This window comes from Gymnoscopelus braueri, assembly GCF_963280865.1.
Source record: "Gymnoscopelus braueri genome assembly, chromosome: 7".
Lineage (NCBI taxonomy): Eukaryota > Metazoa > Chordata > Actinopteri > Myctophiformes > Myctophidae > Gymnoscopelus > Gymnoscopelus braueri.
The window spans coordinates 25,385,529-25,404,276 of record NC_137608.1 but is presented as its reverse complement, the minus strand read 5'-3'; the positions used below and the strand labels follow the sequence as shown (position 1 = coordinate 25,404,276).

General features: G+C 38.3%; 4 long non-coding RNA genes across 7 annotated transcripts; 2 read left to right on the top strand and 2 right to left on the bottom strand.

The window, feature by feature from the left end:
- Positions 1 to 841: 841 nt before the first annotated feature.
- LOC308089466 lies at positions 842 to 12,388 on the top strand. 2 transcript variants are annotated; one of them, XR_013933504.1, is made up of 5 exons: positions 842 to 911; positions 1,117 to 1,181; positions 1,284 to 1,334; positions 1,449 to 1,752; positions 12,256 to 12,388. It is a non-coding gene; the product is annotated as an uncharacterized lncRNA (long non-coding RNA). The 2 variants fall into 2 exon arrangements; XR_013933505.1 differs by lacking the exon at positions 12,256 to 12,388 and having other exon boundaries at positions 1,449 to 2,043.
- Positions 5,397 to 6,585, bottom strand: LOC308088734. 2 transcript variants are annotated; one of them, XR_013933466.1, is made up of 4 exons: positions 6,525 to 6,585; positions 6,281 to 6,345; positions 6,128 to 6,178; positions 5,397 to 6,013 (listed from the first exon to the last, which is right to left on the bottom strand). It is a non-coding gene; the product is annotated as an uncharacterized lncRNA (long non-coding RNA). The 2 variants fall into 2 exon arrangements; XR_013933467.1 differs by having other exon boundaries at positions 6,540 to 6,579.
- Positions 8,015 to 9,203, bottom strand: LOC308089468. 2 transcript variants are annotated; one of them, XR_013933507.1, is made up of 4 exons: positions 9,143 to 9,203; positions 8,899 to 8,963; positions 8,746 to 8,796; positions 8,015 to 8,631 (listed from the first exon to the last, which is right to left on the bottom strand). It is a non-coding gene; the product is annotated as an uncharacterized lncRNA (long non-coding RNA). The 2 variants fall into 2 exon arrangements; XR_013933508.1 differs by having other exon boundaries at positions 9,158 to 9,198.
- A 4,698-nt stretch (positions 12,389 to 17,086) lies between the features above and the next one.
- Positions 17,087 to 18,176, top strand: LOC308089467. Its single transcript, XR_013933506.1, has 4 exons — positions 17,087 to 17,137; positions 17,322 to 17,386; positions 17,489 to 17,539; positions 17,654 to 18,176. It is a non-coding gene; the product is annotated as an uncharacterized lncRNA (long non-coding RNA).
- Positions 18,177 to 18,748: the final 572 nt, after the last annotated feature.

Genomic DNA, 18,748 nt, shown 5'->3' with positions numbered 1-18,748 from the left:
CATCTATTAATGAAAATCAGACTGGATGAGGGGAGGGGACGTGGGTTCCAGGAGTCTTTGGCGAGGAGGTCGTTTGCATCGTCGGCACGGCTACGTGGACGGTGACCCCCAGCAGGAACCTGAGAACAACCAGGCCAGGGCAGACCATTTTCACCTAATGGTGGACCAGACTTTGACTTTATGGTAATATGACGCAAATCATATATTTCCAGGACTGATATTTACTGTCCCAGGAATTCATAGTGTCACTATTTTTAAAGCCCAATGACAGAGGGGTTGTGTATCCCCCCCTTAGTCATAGTGGGATGGATGGGCCTTTCACAACCTGTCTGGCAATCAGGCAATCTTGTAGTGTGTTTGTTCACCATAGTAAGTTTTATACTGTATATACATGGATGGCCTTGTCCACCATTAGGGTCTCTGCTGCCCTGTCCATCGCTGGTCCGGCTGTAAAATGTAAAAACAAAACAAGTAAGTGAGTTTAAGGTGTTGAACCAACACATTTTTCATTATAACTCTCAGATCCTACTACAATTATGTTGTAGTGGGATATATATATATATATATATATATATATATATATATATATATATATATATATATATATATATATATATATATATATATATATATATATATATATATATATATATATATATATATATAATGTTTTGTGTAAAGCACTTTGAATTGCCTTGTTATTGCAACGCGCGCAAAAACTTGTCTTACCTTGCCTGATTAGGTAGAGATGAACGATTTCATAATATTAAGTATTAACATTTTCTGCAAGACTGCATTTTAATGACGACAGAGGCAAAAACACTATTTAAGAAGTGCTCGTGACTTGCTTTCAACAATATCGGTGCTGTCCTGAGTCTTGACAAACGGCTGAAATTAGAGAAGACTACAAGGTAACCTTCTCAGAATGTGTATTGATTAATGTTTTTAGAATTAAGAATCATGGTAATATGTTAATCTGGTATGTTTTCTTATATTTTAATATTTTAAAGTATATTTTAAAACTACATTATATGCATGAATTGTGCCGTACAATAGAATACAATACAATATCATTTTACAACTGCACCACTAGAATGTTTTCTTTTCACTTTACAGCTGAAATCATGATGAAGATAATAATCTTGTTTGCCTGCCTCCTGAGCCTTGCTTTGGCTTTTCCTGTGAGTATTAAATGATAAAAAGCCAAAAACTCTCTTCCACAAACATACAGTATCACCAAACCAACACTGAAGGTGCATATTTGTTACATGTGTTTTCTGTAGGTCGAAGATGAGCACCTGCGAGTTGCAAGATCGAACTCAAACTCCAATGAGGTTCGTGGAAAAGATTCTTCCAACATCACAATTCCATTTGTGACATGGTTGCAATTAGTGTCATTCATTCATCTACGTACAATTTGTGATTTTAAAATGTTCCTTCTTTTGTAGATGGGGGGATTGGGGGGTATCTTCAGTATCCTACCTCAGTTGCCTGCAGCAAACCAGCTGGCACTTCTTCGCCTGCTCTTCCCAACTCTGTTCCCAACTACACCGGCTGCTGCAGTTCCAGGAGGCAAATGATTTCACTGAATGATCATTAACTACTTTCAACCTGGCATCCCTATTTTGGACATCATGTCAAGATGTCATGATATGTAAATATTTTAAACATGTTGAACAATATTCAAAAGTAGCGAAAATAGCAGATCTAAAAGTTCACCCGTTGTGAGCTTGTACATCAGCTATTTTCACTGTACACCAATTTGCCATGAGGTAGGCTATAACATAGGACATAAGTGGTTAAATAATGTTTGGCAGTGTGCTTGCTGTATGGTCTTTAAACTCAGCCCTCTGTTGACAAATTACTTTTTGTTTTATTATTACGATTATTTGAAAAATCTTTCCTTGTTAACCTTCTCTCTTGTTTCCTCTGGGTCCTTGTCTACACATATGACTGACAGTCAGACATCTACAGTCAACATATGAAGTGAAAATGATTTGTAATGAATCACATGTGTTAAATAAATCTGCCATGAGGAAGAAATATGAGTCAAAACTTATTTATTTGAGATCATTCATAGTCAAGCCTGATCATGATCACAACAAAAGTTATATAACCTTATATAGCCACGCTATAGACAGTGCCTGGCCTGCATGTGTGGTCTCCCACTGCCACAGAATTGGTCACCAACACCCTGTTTTCCCAATTCCTGAGAAAAATAATGAGAAAATGAGAATCGATTCTGAATCGTCCAACATTAGAATCGCGATTTGAAATCGAATCGATTTTTTCTGGCACCCCTAATTATTTATTGTCAGCCCTGGTACCATTTCCAAACTTAGCACTAAGTTCTGTGAGACTTGTGAAGTCAAAGGAAGTCAACAACACAAGAGGACCGGTTTCTCCCCCTTGCTTCACTGAGGAACCATAGGTTTACGGCCAAGATTTGCACAACGGTATCAAAGACGGATGTAAAAGTTGCAGGACCCATGCTCAGGTGCCAGTCACACACACACCTGTGACTGTGACTGGCACACACCTGCCTGCAAATGGTACCAGGGCTAACACCAAAGAATGCGTAATCTGTGTAACGGAACACCAGCTGCACTTGCCCTATTGCACGGGCCTTATCCTGAAGGGACAAACGTGACATCTTTCCATGGGGACAGTGTTGCTGCTTGGAACACAAACTCAACAAAGTTGCAAGACCCATGTTCAGGTGCCAGTCACACACACCTGTGACTGGCACACACCTCTCGGCAGGTGTGTGCTGGCAGGCCGCTCAAAACGAGAGAGATTACCAACAGAAGCATATTGGGTGATTTTGGCATTTTTTTTGGAAGCACTACCCACACTTTTAGCTGTGTTGCTCATTCCACGAATACCCGATCCTTACAAACTGTACCTCGTTGTAAAGGTGACTAATCAACGATAAAACACAATACCAATTGGTATTATTAAAGGGGAGATATAATCGACCAAAGTTAAGTGTCTGAACTTTTTATGGGCAGTTGAGCAACAATAAATAAATGTGAAACTGGAAGACATGTAATGTGGTCTAAAAATGTGCGGTGTTCATTAACCTATTCTATTCTGTGTATAGACTACATATACGGTACAACAACAAAAACAAAGCATGTGCTCACGTAAAAGTTCTGTAGTCCTATATGCATGTGATTAGTGCACAGTGGGAACAGTTTTGTGCTTGTAAAGTCAACTAAGACCAGTTTTACAAACTATATATAAGAAATAGAAATGCTATATCTAAATCTATACAGTATAGTGTGTGTGTGTGTGTGTGTGTGTGTGTGTGTGTGTGTGTGTGTGTGTGTGTGTGTGTGTGTGTGTGTGTGTGTGTGTGTGTGTGTGTGTGTGTGTGTGTGCGTGCGTGCGTGCGTGCGTACGTGTGTGCGTGCGTGCGTGCGTGCGTGCGTGCGTGCGTGCGTGCGTGCGTGCGTGCGTGCGTGCGTGCGTGCGCGTGTATGTGTGTGTGTGTATGTGTTTGTTTGTGTGTGTGTGTTTGTGTGTGTGTTCTAATAGTCACATGCTATGCAATCATGTTTTTACTTTTTCCAGCTGCTTATGTTATGATGTTCTAGTCCTGTACAGTTTCCTGGGAAATGTATTTATGTGAACTATTTGATTGTGACCAAAACATTTATTATGTCATATAGAGACTATACCATTATCATTATGTATGACATGTTTGTTTAATCTGTAGCCTGTCTGAGTTCTCTATCCTGATTGGATAAAATTGGTATCCTGACTTGAAAATGCATTTTCTGTTTAATAAAGAGCTGGAGAGACATGGAGTATCATGTTACTGAACAAACACTCTATAGCAATGAGTACAATCAAAATATAGAGCTATTTAACACTTATTTTAACCAAAGAAAATCACTTACCCTACCTTTAAGTAAAACATTTAAGTATTTCTTCCAACACAGTTTTTTGATGAACTTTTATGCTCGAACATGCTCCTTACTGTACAGCAAAGTTTCCTTTTGGGTGCATTTTTTATTTTAGATAATTATTGTGTTGTTTTATCATTGTTATTATTTAGGCAAAGTGCTTTACACAAAACATGAAGCAGAAACACAGAGCATTAAGAGGGTGCAAAGTCAATAAATATAGTTGCAATAGCAAACTAATAATGTAAATAAAAATCACACCCAGTGTGAAGTGGGCGGTGTGGTCACAGTGGTCATCACAGTGATGGAAGTTCACTTAAAGAAAATAATATTATAATATAATATAATAATAATATTGTGGACCAACCATTGTACACCCCTAACTTGAAAAAACAAAACAAAAATGTGTTTTTTTTAAAGTGCATAGTCCTATTTATAGGGCTATGCACATGTGTCATGTTTCACTAGCCAATCACAGTCCTGAATAGACTGTGATTGGCCAATCACGGTGCAGGGTTAGGGGGGTACACTGGTGGCCAATCACAGCGCAGGGTTGGGGGGTGCAAATGTCCAAACCTCACATATAGGGGCGGTTTCACCGCCCAAAAATAAACTAGGAAAAGTGCTCCTCGGAGCACAGGTCTCCGCCAGGTCAGATAGGTTATTGTGAGGTAGGTTATGTGGCCTCCTGGTGGCGCTTTAATAGGCCAATATGAAAAGGGTGGCATTTATTCAAAGGCCTTTCACGGCAATCGGACACTGCATTCATGATTTGAGGCATTTTGTTCCCAAAATGTGTTTTGCTAAATTAGACCTGCTGGTGGCGCTATAACAGGCCAATGTGAAAAGGGTGGAATTTCTTCCTCGGCCTAGTGGGAATATGCGTGCAAAATGTCACTGAAATTGCATGCTGCGTTCATGATTTGAGGCATTTTGTTCAAAACGAACCAATCCTGCAAACTTTGGAAGCCAATCTTAGGCAATCAGGAAATGGGAAATCGGACAGATCTGTGTTGATCACATGACTATAGAGATACCGCGTAACGATTTGTGTGATGTTTGGACAAAATCTGTAGGAGTAGTATCAAAAAAATAGTTTTGCACAAATCGGCCTCCTGATGGCGCTACAACAGGCCAATCAGAAAAATTCGGGCCAGAGGTTCTGAATTAGCATCCAGGGAGTATGTGTGCACAGTTTCGCAGTGACCGGGTCCACGGTGCCGGAGATCAGCTGCTCAGAGACAGAAGGTCGGACAGACGGACGGACAGACGGACGGACGGACGGACAGGGTGCAAAACATACTCTCTCGTCATGCCTTTCGGCCTGGCGGAGACAATACATTCTGTGGCAACGGGAGGCCACACATGCAGGCCAGGCACTGTCTATAGCGTGGCTATATAAAGTTATATATAACTTTTGTTGAACTTGTGATCATGATCAGGCTTGACTATGAATGATCTCAAATGAATAAGTTTTGACTCATATTTCTTCCTCATGGCAGATTTATTTAACAAATGTGATTCATTACAAATAATTTTCACTTCATATGTTGTCTGTAGATGTCTGACTATCAGTCATTATGTGTAGACAAGGACACACAGGAAACAAGAGAGATTTCAGATGGAGAGATTTTTCAATATAGAATAGAATAGACTAGAATAGTCAAAAGAGGGCTGAATTTAAAGACCATACAGCAAGCACACTGACAAACATTATTTAACCACTTATGTCTTATGTTATAGCCTACTTCATGACAAATTGGTGTTGCACAGTGAAAACAGCTGATGTAAAAGCTCACAAAGGGTGAGCTTTTAGATCTGCTATTTTGGCAACTTTTGAACATTGTTCAACGTTTTTAAAATTGTTTACATATCATGACATGTGTGTCCAAAATAGGGATGCCAGTTTAAAAGTGGTTAATGATAACTCAGTGAAATTATCTGCCTCCTGGAGCTGCAGGAGCTGCGGGAGCTGGAGCTGCTGGTGGAGCCGCAGCTGGTGGAGTTGGGAACAGAGTTGGGAACAGCGCGCGAAGAAGTGCAGCCTGTTGTGCTGCGGGCAACAGAGGTAGGATACTGAAGATACCCCCCAATCCCCCCATCTACAAAAGAAGGAACATTTTAAAATCACAAATTGTACGTAGATCAACGAATGACACTAATTACAACCATGTCACAAATGGAATTATGATGTTGGAAGAGATTTTTCCACAAACCTCATTGGAGTTTGAGTTCGATCTTGCAACTCGCAGGTGCTCATCTTCGACCTACAGAAAACACATGTAACAAATGTGCACCTTCAGTGTTGGTTTGGTGATACTGTATGTATGTGGAAGAACGTTTTTGGCTTTTTATCATTTAATACTCACAGGAAAAGCCAAAGCAAGGCTCAGGAGGCAGGCAAACAAGATTATTATCTTCATCATGATTTCAGCTGTAAAGTGAAAAGAAGAAAATCTAGTGGTGCAGTAGTAAAATTGTATTTCTATTGTACAACACAATTCATGCATATTCATGTAGTTTTCATAGTACTTAGTAATATAAAAAAATAATAAAAAAAAAAGATTAACATATTACCATCTTGAATATAAAAACATTAATTAATACACATACTGAAAAAGTTGTTACCTTGTAGTCTCTCTAATTTCAGCCGTTTGTCAAGACTCAGGACAGCACCGATATTGTTGAAAGCAAGTCATGAGCACTTCTTATATAGTGTTTTTGTCTCTGTCGTCATCTCATCTGAGATCATCATTCTTGCAGAAAATGTTAATACTTAATATTATGAAATCGTTCACCTCAACCTAATAAGGCAAGATGAGACAAGTTTATTTGTGTAGCGCGTTGCAATGACAAGGCAATTCAAAGTGCTTTACACAAAACATTAAGGGCATCAAGACGGTGCAAAAGAAACACATTTGAATACAATTTAATTTGTTTTTAAAAAGTTAAGAGAATAGAGAATAAGAATAAGTTCAAACAAAATAGAAAAAATTAGACAATGAAATTACAGTGCAATAAGGATGGGTATTACTTTTCAAACTTATTAAGATATTCTTGTTTTCCATCCGGTTTATTTAATTATTCATTTGAGGAAAGTAATGCAGTATGGTTAATACATTTGTCTTAAATTCACATTAGATTGCAGCAAGTGTTACGTTACTCAGAGAAACAGACCAGACCAGGATTAAGGTGACAAATGAAACGACTTACTGGCTTAAGCAGGTTACACACAACACCTACATAACATGTCTCCTTGTTTTAGCAAATTGCTTACTTCCTATTGCCTCATGTTGTTACATGAACCTTTTCATTCAGATATGTATGTTTATTGTAAAAAAAGAATTGATGTGAGTTTTAATGTTTGTTTTTTTGCATTACAATCCATCATTAATGATTTGAGGCATTTTGTTCCCAAAATGTGTTTTGCTAAATTAGACCTGCTGGTGGCGCTATAACAGGCCAATGTGAAAAGGGTGGAATTTCTTCCTCGGCCTAGTGGGAATATGCGTGCAAAATGTCACTGAAATTGCATGCTGCGTTCATGATTTGAGGCATTTTGTTCAAAACGAACCAATCCTGCAAACTTTGGAAGCCAATCTTAGGCAATCAGGAAATGGGAAATCGGACAGATCTGTGTTGATCACATGACTATAGAGATACCGCGTAACGATTTGTGTGATGTTTGGACAAAATCTGTAGGAGTAGTATCAAAAAAATAGTTTTGCACAAATCGGCCTCCTGATGGCGCTACAACAGGCCAATCAGAAAAATTCGGGCCAGAGGTTCTGAATTAGCATCCAGGGAGTATGTGTGCACAGTTTCGCAGTGACCGGGTCCACGGTGCCGGAGATCAGCTGCTCAGAGACAGAAGGTCGGACAGACGGACGGACAGACGGACGGACGGACGGACAGGGTGCAAAACATACTCTCTCGTCATGCCTTTCGGCCTGGCGGAGACAATACATTCTGTGGCATTCTGTGGCAACGGGAGGCACTGTCTATAGCGTGGCTATATAAAGTTATATATAACTTTTGTTGAACTTGTGATCATGATCAGGCTTGACTATGAATGATCTCAAATGAATAAGTTTTGACTCATATTTCTTCCTCATGGCAGATTTATTTAACAAATGTGATTCATTACAAATAATTTTCACTTCATATGTTGTCTGTAGATGTCTGACTATCAGTCATTATGTGTAGACAAGGACACACAGGAAACAAGAGAGATTTCAGATGGAGAGATTTTTCAATATAGAATAGAATAGACTAGAATAGTCAAAAGAGGGCTGAATTTAAAGACCATACAGCAAGCACACTGACAAACATTATTTAACCACTTATGTCTTATGTTATAGCCTACTTCATGACAAATTGGTGTTGCACAGTGAAAACAGCTGATGTAAAAGCTCACAAAGGGTGAGCTTTTAGATCTGCTATTTTGGCAACTTTTGAACATTGTTCAACGTTTTTAAAATTGTTTACATATCATGACATGTGTGTCCAAAATAGGGATGCCAGTTTAAAAGTGGTTAATGATAACTCAGTGAAATTATCTGCCTCCTGGAGCTGCAGGAGCTGCGGGAGCTGGAGCTGCTGGTGGAGCCGCAGCTGGTGGAGTTGGGAACAGAGTTGGGAACAGCGCGCGAAGAAGTGCAGCCTGTTGTGCTGCGGGCAACAGAGGTAGGATACTGAAGATACCCCCCAATCCCCCCATCTACAAAAGAAGGAACATTTTAAAATCACAAATTGTACGTAGATCAACGAATGACACTAATTACAACCATGTCACAAATGGAATTATGATGTTGGAAGAGATTTTTCCACAAACCTCATTGGAGTTTGAGTTCGATCTTGCAACTCGCAGGTGCTCATCTTCGACCTACAGAAAACACATGTAACAAATGTGCACCTTCAGTGTTGGTTTGGTGATACTGTATGTATGTGGAAGAACGTTTTTGGCTTTTTATCATTTAATACTCACAGGAAAAGCCAAAGCAAGGCTCAGGAGGCAGGCAAACAAGATTATTATCTTCATCATGATTTCAGCTGTAAAGTGAAAAGAAGAAAATCTAGTGGTGCAGTAGTAAAATTGTATTTCTATTGTACAACACAATTCATGCATATTCATGTAGTTTTCATAGTACTTAGTAATATAAAAAAATAATAAAAAAAAAAGATTAACATATTACCATCTTGAATATAAAAACATTAATTAATACACATACTGAAAAAGTTGTTACCTTGTAGTCTCTCTAATTTCAGCCGTTTGTCAAGACTCAGGACAGCACCGATATTGTTGAAAGCAAGTCATGAGCACTTCTTATATAGTGTTTTTGTCTCTGTCGTCATCTCATCTGAGATCATCATTCTTGCAGAAAATGTTAATACTTAATATTATGAAATCGTTCACCTCAACCTAATAAGGCAAGATGAGACAAGTTTATTTGTGTAGCGCGTTGCAATGACAAGGCAATTCAAAGTGCTTTACACAAAACATTAAGGGCATCAAGACGGTGCAAAAGAAACACATTTGAATACAATTTAATTTGTTTTTAAAAAGTTAAGAGAATAGAGAATAAGAATAAGTTCAAACAAAATAGAAAAAATTAGACAATGAAATTACAGTGCAATAAGGATGGGTATTACTTTTCAAACTTATTAAGATATTCTTGTTTTCCATCCGGTTTATTTAATTATTCATTTGAGGAAAGTAATGCAGTATGGTTAATACATTTGTCTTAAATTCACATTAGATTGCAGCAAGTGTTACGTTACTCAGAGAAACAGACCAGACCAGGATTAAGGTGACAAATGAAACGACTTACTGGCTTAAGCAGGTTACACACAACACCTACATAACATGTCTCCTTGTTTTAGCAAATTGCTTACTTCCTATTGCCTCATGTTGTTACATGAACCTTTTCATTCAGATATGTATGTTTATTGTAAAAAAAGAATTGATGTGAGTTTTAATGTTTGTTTTTTTGCATTACAATCCATCATTAATCAGTGCACTCATTTGCATTGTTCTCTTAATGCATCTTGGTCAAGAAAAACTATTACAGCAGGGTTAAAGGTAAATGACAAAGAAAGTAGTTAAGTGTGTGTGTGTGTGTGTGTGTGTGTGTGTGTGTGTGTGTGTGTGTGTGTGTGTGTGTGTGTGTGTGTGAGCGTGCGTGCGTGCGTGCGTGCGTGCGTGCGTGCGTGCGTGCGTGCGTGCGTGCGTGCGTGCGTGCGTGCGTGCGTGAGTGCGTGAGTGTGTGTTATAATGCCTTATTGCATGTTTGTTGCATATTGCACACATACAAAAACGTGAATCAGGGTGGAGTTTTGCGATGTCTTCAGGGATGTTGCGATGCATAATGTCTGATTCACAAATCAAGAACCACACCTTTAAGTTAGTTTAACTACATTTTTTTATGAAAATCAGATTGGATGAGGGGAGGGTACGTGGGTTCCAGGAGGGTCGCTGACCAAGGGTCTTTGACGAGGAGGTCCTTTGCATCGTCGGCACGGCTACGTGGACGGTGACCCCAGCTGGAGCCTGAGAACAACCTGGTGGACAAGGCCAGGGAAGACCATATCCCCCCGGACCAGGAGTGGACAGACCATTTCTCCCGGACCAGGAGTGGACAGACCATTTCTCCCGGACCAGGAGTGGACAGACCATTTCCCCTCGGACCTGGGCAGTTCATATATATATATATATATATATATATATATATATATATATATATATATAATAATGTTTTGTGTAAAGCACTTTGAATTACCTTGTTATTGCAACGCGCTACACAAAAACACTTGTCTTACCTTGCCTGATTAGGTGAAGATGAACGATTTCATAATATTAAGTATTAACATTTTCTGCAAGACTGCATTTTAATGACATGACGACAGAGGCAAAAACACTATATAAGAAGTGCTCATGACTTGCTTTCAACAATATCTGTGCTGTCTTGAGTCTTGACAAACGGCTGAAATTAGAGAAGACTACAAGGTAACAACTTTTTCAGAATGTGTTTTGATTAATGTTTTTATAATTAAGAATCATGGTAATATGTTAATCTATTTAAAGGTAGGGTAAGTGATATTTTTGGGTTAAAACAAAAAGTATTTTTTTAAAAGGTTAAAGCACTATATTCTGATAGTAATCATTGCTATAGAGTGTTTGTTCAGTAACAGGAGTCTCCCCGTCTCTCCAGCTCTTTAATAAACAGAAAATACATTTTCTGGTAGGTGTCAAAATCTCAGCCAATCAGGAGAGAGTACCCATTTTTAAGCTTCATTTTTATAGTGTTCCAGTTCTAATTTTGCCTGCTCATTTCTTAGTGTAATCACTTCCAATTTCACTTGTTTAATCTATATCCTGATTGAGTTCTCTATCCTGATTGGATAAAATTGGAAATGAAACTGAAACTGAAACGAAAATGCATTTTCTGTTTTATAAAGAGCTGGAGAAACATGGAGACTCCTTATATGGACAGGACACTCTATAGTAACGAGCACTATCAGAACATAGACCCATTTTGCAATTATTTGAATAATTGCAAATCACTTACCCTACCTTTAATCTAATTAAAGTATATTTCAAAACTACATATATGCATGAATTGTGCCGTACAATAGAATAGAATACAACATCATTTTACAACTGCACCACTAGAATGTTTTCTTTTCACTTTACAGCTGAAATCATGATGAAGATAATAATCTTGTTTGCCTGCCTCCTGAGCCTTGCTTTGGCTTTTCCTGTGAGTATTAAATGATAAAAAGCCAATAACTTTCTTCCACATACATACAGTATCACCAAATCAACACTGAAGGTGCATATTTGTTACATGTGTTTTCTGTAGGTCGAAGATAAGCACCTGCGAGTTGCAAGATCGAACTCAAACTCCAATGAGGTTTGTGGAAAAAATTCTTCCAACATCACAATTCCATTTGTGACATGGTTGTAATTAGTGTCATTCATTCATCTACGTACAATTTTTTATTTTAAAATGTTCCTTCTTTTGTAGATGGGGGGATTGGGGGGTATCATCAGTATCCTACCTCTGTTGCCCGCAGCACAACAGGCTGCACTTCTTCGCCTGCTGTTCCCAACTCTGTTCCCAACTACACCGGCTGCTGCAGTTCCAGGAGGCAAATGATTTCACTGAATGATCATTAACCACTTTCAACCTGGCATCCCTATTTTGGACATGTCATGATATGTGAACATTTTAAACATGTTGAACAATATTCAAAAGTAGCAAAAATAGCAGGTCTAAAGGTTCACCCGTTGTGAGCTTGTACATCAGCTATTTTCACTGTGCAACACCAATTTGCCATGAAGTAGGCTATAATACATAGGACATAAGTGGTAAAATAATGTTTGGCAGTGTGCTTGCTGTATGGTCTTTAAACTCAGCCCTCTTTTGACTTAGTTGACAAATTACTTTTTGTTTTATTATTACGATTATTTGAAACAGTCTACAGTCTACAGTCAACATATGAAGTGAAAATTATTTGTAATGAATCACATGTGTTAAATAAATCTGCTATGAGGAAGAAATACGAGTCAAAACGTATTCATTTGAGATCCTTCATAATCAAGCCTGATCATGATCACAACAAAAGTTATATAACCTTGTATTGCCACGCTATAGACAGTGCCTGGCCTGCATGTGTGGTCTCCCAGTGCCACAGAATTTGTCTCCTTCACCCTGTTTTCCCAACTCCTATGAAACAATGAGAAAATAAGAATCGATTCTGAATTGCCCAACATCAAAATCGCAATTCAAAATCGAATCAAATTTTTTCTGGCACCCCTAATTATTTAGTGTCAGACCTGGTACCATTTCCAAACTTAGGACCAAGTTCTGTGAGACTGGTGATGTCAAAGGAAGTCAACAACCCAAGAAGACCGGTTCCTCCCCCTTGCTTCACTGAGGAACCATACGGGTAGGCGATTATTCGAATAGTCGACTAATCAGTCGAGGGGTGTTTTTTTTTTTTTTTTTAATGGAATGTTCGTATATTGCATAACATCTTTTTTGGCATGATTCAACTGAGATTGGCAGTCAAATCAGACTGATTCAACTGCCAATCTCAGTCGAATCATGCGCAAAAAAAAAAGTTGACTATTAGTCGACTATAGGCAACTATTGGCCAATCAGATTCGACTATAGAAATCCTTAGTCGGGGACAGGCCTACATACGGGCAAGATTTGCACAACAGTGTCAAAGACAGATGTAAAAGTTGCAGGACCCATGCTCAGGTGCCAGTCACACACCTGTGACTGTGACTGGCACACACCTGCCTGCAAATGGTACCAGGGCTAACACCAAATAATGCGTAATCTGTGTAACGGAACACCAGCTTCACTTGCCCAATTGCACGGGCCTTATCCTGAAGGGACAAACGTGGCATCTTTCCATGGGGACAGTGTTGCTGCTTGGAACACACACAAACTCAACAAAGTTGCAAGACCCATGTTCAGGTGCCAGTCACACACACCTGTGACTAGCACACACCTCTCGGCAGGTGCGTGCTGGCAGGCCGCTCAAAACAAGAGCGATTACCAACAGAAGCATATTGGGTTATTTTGGCAAATTGTTTGGAGGCGCTACCCACACTTTTAGCTGTGTTGCTCATTCCACGAATACCCGATCCATACAAGCTGTACCTTGTTGTAAAGGTGACTAATCAATGATACAACACAATACCATGCAATTGGTATTATTAAAGGGGAGATATAATCGACCAAAGTTACGTTTCTGAACTTTTTATGGGCAGTTATGGGCATATGTATATATTTATATATATCCCACTCAGCCGGCCAGCCAGGTAATAATATAGGATGCAATTGCAAGGCATGCTGTGCTTATTAGTCTGAGCAACAATAAATGTGAAATTGGAAGACAAGTAATGTGGTCTGAAAATGTGCGGTTTTCATTAACCTATTCTATTCTGTGTATAGACTACATATACGGTACAACAACAAAAACAAAGCATGTGCTCACGTAAAAGTTTTGTAGTCCTGCATGCATGTGATTAGTGCACAGTGGGAACAAACAGTTTTGTGCTTGTAAAGTCAACTAAATCCAGTGTAATATGGATTTGATTTTCAGATTTGAGGTTAGAGATGACTATGTATAGCTCGGAGCACAGGTCAGCTACGTTATTGTGGCCTCCTGGTGGCTATAACTGGCCAATATGAAAAGGGTGCCATTATCTATCTGTAAATATATATATATATATATATATATATATATATATATATATATATATATATATCCCACTCCCATGCTTTAATCAGCATCCATTTATTTCCCCCTTTTCATAGAAATTGGGAAAACAAGGTGATGGTGACAAATTCTGTGGCAACGGGAGGCCACAAATGCAGGCCAGGCACTGTCTAAAGCGTGGCTATATAAAGTTAAATATAGTTTGTGATCATGATCAGGCTTGACTATGAATGATCTCAAATAAATACGTTTTGACTCATATTTCTTCCTCATAGCATATTTATTTAACATGTGATTCAGTAAAAAATATTTTCACTTCATATATTGACTGTAGATGTCTGACTGTCAATCATATGTGTATAGACAAGGACCCACAGGAAACAAGAGAGTTTGAATAAGGAAAGATTTTTTAAATAATCATAATAATAAAACAAAGTCATTTGTCAACTAAGTCAAAAGAGGGCTGAGTTTAAAGACCATACAGCAAGCACACTGCCAAACATTATTGAACCACTTATGTCCTATGCTATAGCCTACTTCATGGCAAATTGGTGTTGCACAGTGAAAATAGCTGATGTACAAGCTCACAACGGGTGAACTTTTAGATCTGCTATTTTGGCTACTTTTGAACATTTTTCAACATGTTTTAAAAAAAATACATATCATGACATGTCCAAAATAGGGATGTCAAGTTGAAAGTGGTTGATGATCATTCAGTGAAATCATTTGCCTCCTGGAGCTGCAGGAGCTGCAGGGGCTGCAGGAGCTGCAGGAGCTGCAGGAGCTGGAGCTGCTGGAGCTGGAGCTGCTGGAGCTGGGAACAGAGTTGGGAACAGCGCACGAAGAAGAGCAGCCTGTTGTGCTGCGGGCAACAGAGGTAGGATACTGAAGATACCCCCCAGCTACAAAAGAAGGAACATTTTAAAATCACAAATTGTACGTAGATGAATGAATGACACCAATTACAACCATGTCACAAATGGAATTGTGATGTTGGAAGAGTTTCTTCCACGAACCTCATTGGAGTTTGAGTCCGATCTTGCAACTCGCAGGTGCTCATCTTCAACCTACAGAAAACACATGTAACAAATGTGCACCTTCAGTGTTGGTTTGGTGTATGTATGTGGAAGAAAGTTATTGGCTATTTATAATGTAATACTCACAGGAAAAGCCAAAGCAAGGCTCAGGAGGCAGGCAAACAAGATTATTATCTTCATCATGATTTCAGCTGTAAAGTGAAAAGAAAATGTTCTAGTGGTGCAGTAGAAAAATGGTATTTCTATTGTACGACACAATTCATGCATATCATGTAGTTTTCATTGTACTTAGTACAATAAAAAAATATATTTTTAAACTACCAGATTAACATATTACCATGATTCTTAATTATAAAAACATTAATCAATACACATTCTGAAAAAGTTGTTACCTTGTAGTCTTCTCTAATTTCAGCTGTTTGTCAAGACTCAGGACAGCACCGATATTGTTGAAAGCAAGTCATGAGCACTTCTTATATAGTGTTTTCGCCTCTGTCGTCATGTCATTAAAATGCAGTCTTGCAGAAGATGTTAATACTTATTATTATGAAATCGTTCACCTCAATCTAATAAGGCAAGGTGAGACAAGTTCTTCATGTAGCGCGTTGCAATAACAAGGCAATTCAAAGTGCTTTACACAAAACATTAAGGGCATCAAGACGGTGCAAAAGAAACACATTTTAAGAGGCATTTGAACACAATAAAAAAGAGAATTGAAAATAAAAATAAGTTTTTAAAAAATAGTAAAAATGAGACAATAAAATGACAGTGCAATAAGGATGGGTGTTACTTATTAATCAGCGCTTTCAAACTTATTAAGATAGTTTCTTGTTTTCCATCCAGTTTATTTAATTATTCATTTGAGGAAAGAAATGCAGTATGGTTAATACATTTGTCTTAAATTCACATTACATTGCAGCAAGTGTTACGCAGAGAAACAGACCAGCCCTCCATATTGCCAAATCAGACAAGGGAGTGGCAGGACATGCCATTAAGTGGAATTAAGATGACAAATTAAACGACTTACTGGCTTAAGCAGGTTACACACAACACCTACAGTACATAACATGTCTCCTTTGTTTTTAGCAAATTGCTTACTTCCTGTTGCCCCATGTTGTTTTCATAATTTATTAACCTTTTCATTCAGATATATATGTTTATTGTAAAAAATAATTGATGTGAGTTTGCTTGTCGGTTTTATTCTATGAACCAGCAAAAAAAAACATATTTACAATTAAAGTCGAAATTATATTTGTATAGGATCCCATGGAGCAATGGAGCCCCTTTGTATAGTGGCCTTACTCCTGTCATCAGTATCGACTTGTTTGAGTATTAAGAACAACATAATTGTAGTAGGATCTGAGAGTTATAATGAAAATGTGTTAGTACACCTTAAACTCACTTACTTGTTTTGTTTTTAAATTTTACAGCCAGACCAGCGATGGTCAGGGCAGCAGAGACCCTGATGGTGGACAAGGCCAGGGAAGACCATTTACCTAGACCAGGGCAGGGCAGACTATTTCCCCCTAGTGGTGGACAAGGCTAGGGCAGATCATTTCCGCCCGGACCAGGAGAGGACAGATCATTTCCCCCTGATGGTGGACAAGTTCAGGGTGGACCATTTCCCCCCGGACCAGGAGTGGACAGACCATATCCCCCTGGACCTGGGCAGGGCAGATTTCCACCTGGATCAGGGCAGGACAGACCATGTTTTGTGTAAAGCACTATGAATTGCCTTGTTATTGCAAATCGCTACACAAATAAACTTGTCTTACCTTGCCTGATTAGGTGGAGATGAACCATTTCATAATATTAAGTATTAACATTTTCTGCAAGTTAATGAGATGACGACAGAGGCAAAAACACTATATAAGAAGTGCTCATGACTTTCAACAATATCGGTGCTGTCCTGAGTCTTGACAAACGGCTGAAATTAGAGAAGACTACAAGGTAACAACTTTTTCAGTATGTGTATTGATTAATGTTTTTGTAATTAAGAATCATGGTTATATGTTAATCTGGTATGTTTTATTTATTTATTTATTGAAAACTACATTATATGCCTGAATTGTGCCGTACAATAGAAATACCATTTTACTACTGCACCACTAGATTTTTTTCTTTCACTTTACAGCTGAAATCATGATGAAGATAATAATCTTGTTTGCCTGCCTCCTGAGCCTTGCTTTGGCTTTTCCTGTGAGTATTAAATGATAAAAAGCCAATAACTTTCTTCCACATACATACAGTATCACCAAACCAACACTGAAGGTGCACATTTGTTACATGTGTTTTCTGTAGGTCGAAGATGAGCACCTGAGAGTTGCAAGATCGAACTCAAACTCCAATGAGGTTTGTGGAAAAAACTCTTCCAACATCACAATTCCATTTGTGACATGGTTGTAATTAGTGTCATTCATTCATCTACGTACAATTTGTGACTTTAAAATGTTTCTTCTTTTGTAGCTGGGGGGATTGGGGGGTATCTTCAGTATCCTACCTCGGTTGCCCGCAGCAAACCAGCTGGCACTTCTTCGCCTGCTGTTCCCAACTCTGTTCCCAACTCCAGCAGCTCCAGTTCCTGCAGTTCCAGGAGGCAAATGATTTCACTGAATGATCATTAACTACTTTCAACCTGGCATCCCTATTTTGGACATTTTTAAACATATTGAACAATGTTCAAAAGTAGCGAAAATAGCAGATCTAAAAGTTCACCCGTTGTGAGCTTGTACATCAGCTATTTTCACTGTGCAACACCAATTTGCCATGAAGTAGGCTATAACATAGGACATAAGTGGTTAAATAATGTTTGGCATTGTACTTGCTGTATGGTCTTTAAACTCAGCCCTCTTTTGACTTAGTTGACAAATGAAATATTTCCTCTTGATTCCTGTGGGTCCTTGTCTACACATATGACTGATAGTCAGACATCTACAGTCAACATATGAAGTGAAAATGATTTGTATGAATCACATTATTTTGTTAAATAAATCTGCTTTGAGGAAGAAATATGAGTCAAAACGTATTCATTTGAGGGTATAATTCATAGTCAAGCCTGATCATGATCACAACAAAAGTTATACGTTATATAGCCACACGACAGTGCTTGGCCTGCATGTGTGGGATCCCACTGCCCAATTCCTATGAAACAGGAAAAAGAAATGGATGAAAGTGGGAGATATGTGTGTGAAAAAAAACAAAAAACAAAACTACATTGTATATAATATATATATATATATATATATATATATATATATATATATATATATATATATATATATATATATATATATATAATATCCCACTCAGCTGGCCAGCCAGGTAATAATGCAGGATGCAATTTTAAGGCATGCTGTGCTTATTAGTTTGAGCAACAATAAATGTAAAATTGGAAGACATGTAATGTGGTCTGAAAATGTGCGGTTTTCATTAACCTATTCTATTCTGTGTATAGACTACATATACGGTACAACAACAAAAACAAAGCATGTGCTCACGTAAAAGTTCTGTAGTCCTACATGCATGTGATTAGTGCACAGTGGGAACAAACAGTTTTGTGCT